Below are 2,055 nucleotides of genomic sequence, written 5' to 3'. Positions count from 1 at the left end.
ATCTAAAATTAGGCTATTCATCACATAGTATTTTCAAATATCCAGGACTGACAGCCAGCATTATTCAACCCCTAAATGTTTAATGATTTCATAAGCGCATTATTCATTGACTCATTTCTTTGAACTCCTCCAGTCTTCCTTAGATCAGAGCCAGTGGCTCAAGCCAAAGTACCAGATGTATCCCTGATGGTTCTCTCTTCCCTCAAGCCCCACATCAGCAAGTCCTATCAATTCTAACTTTCATATATATCCGAAATCTGTCTACCTTTCTACATTTCCATTGCTACCGCACTAGTTCAGGTTACTCTGACTGCTCTCAACTACACTGCTGGAAACTCCACTTTCATTCTTTCCCTTCTTGAAAACCATTCCCCACCCAGCAGCCAATGTGTAAAATGTAAGTAAGCTCCAGTCACTCTATTTTTCCAAACCTTCTGATGGCTTTTCACCACAGTGACAATGTCCAAATGCCTCTATCACCTAAAAGACCCTATATAAGCCCGACTTTGCTGATGTCTTTGGCTTTATCTACCACCATTGTGTCCTTTGCTCACAAGACTGAAGCGAAGAGTCGGTACTCTTCAACAGACCAGGTTAATTCTCACCCTAGGACCTTTGTCCTGGACTCGGTCTTCCCCTGCTGGTCCTGCTCATCTTTCAGTAGCAGCGCACGTGTCATCTCCTCAAAGAAGCCTCCTTCTCTGGACACGCAGTCACTCTCAACCACTTCCCTCTATTATATTTATTTCAAAGTGCTTATCATCTGAAATAATGGCTCCAGAATTTCTATAAAGGACAGATTAGGAGAGTGCAATTGGATGGGGAAGGGTGGCCAGGGAGTGTGAACCAAAAGCAAGCACAGTACTTACAATATTGCTACAGATGGACACAATCCGCAAAGTTTTCTAAGAACACATGTGAGTATATTTCTATTTCTACATATTCCTAGTCCTATGTATATAGTTTCCTATTATTGCTGTAGCAAATTATCAGAAACCTAGTGGCTTAACACAATTTTATCTTTTAGTTGTGGAGGTCAAAAAATAGGTCTTACGAGTCTAAAATGAAAGTGTGGGCAAGGCTGTGTTTTTCTGGAGGTTGAAGGGGAGACATTGCTTGCCTTTTCCAGCTTCTAGAAGCTGCCCACATTCCTTGTTTGAGCCTCTGTTTCCATCACACTTCCTCCTCTGGCTCCGATGCCTCTGTCTGCCCCTCACAGAGACCCCTGTGATAGCACTGGGCCTGCCTGGATAACCCAGGATGGCCTTTCCCTCTCGAGAGCCTGAGCATAACCACACCTGCAGAGCCTCCTCCTCTTCCACGTAAGGTGACCTCTCCACAGGCTCCAGGGGTTATTAGAACACGAATGTCTCTGGGGGCCATTATTCTGTCTACTGGATAATGGTTTTGTTCACCCCTACGTAACATTGAGAAAACTTCAGTATCCATTTAAAACAATTTTGTCGTGGTTTGCTGGAGAGCTGACAGCAATCCTGTGATGAGGACAGCTCTTAGATCCCCGAAATCAGCACCTCTGCCATGGTCTTTCACCTGGGTCACTGCAACAGCCACCTGACCGTCCCCCTGCCTGTGCCTCTAAATCTCCTACAGTCGATTTCTAACGTAGAGGCTGGAGTGGTCCTTTCAAAGCATGCGTCGGTTCATGCCCCACCTTTGCAACAAACCTTCCTGTGGCTTCCCATTTCACTCACAGCAAAAACCAAACTCCTCACCCCCGGACATGGTTCCCTGCCTTCATCCAGTCCCTCTCGCCCTGACTCCTCCTGCCCCAGGAACAGTGGTCTTACTCGACCAGGAGTCCCCCAAGTGTGACTCCACCTCAAGGACTCCACAGTTAGAATTCCCTCTGCCTGGAAGGTCTCCCCGATGCCTGCATGGCTCCTCTCAACTCTCTGTTCCAAGATGGCTTGTCAATGACCTCCCTGATCATCCTATTGAAACAACAGACCCCACCAACACCACCACAGAGCTCCCCGGGCTCCTCTGACATTTTTTCTCCTGCAGCACTTAACTCCCCAGGCATACTACGTATTT

The 2,055-nt window shown here is 46.7% G+C and overlaps 1 protein-coding gene across 2 annotated transcripts in view; it reads right to left on the bottom strand.

Annotated features, from left to right (window-relative positions):
* SGCG (sarcoglycan, gamma (35kDa dystrophin-associated glycoprotein)) overlaps positions 1-2,055 on the bottom strand; it is a 90,209-nt gene that overhangs the window by 69,367 nt on the left and 18,787 nt on the right. The gene's annotated exons all lie outside the window — the stretch shown is intronic.

This window comes from Mandrillus leucophaeus, unplaced genomic scaffold, assembly GCF_000951045.1.
Source record: "Mandrillus leucophaeus isolate KB7577 unplaced genomic scaffold, Mleu.le_1.0 Scaffold61, whole genome shotgun sequence".
Lineage (NCBI taxonomy): Eukaryota > Metazoa > Chordata > Mammalia > Primates > Cercopithecidae > Mandrillus > Mandrillus leucophaeus.
This window is presented reverse-complemented; position numbering and strand designations above follow the sequence as displayed.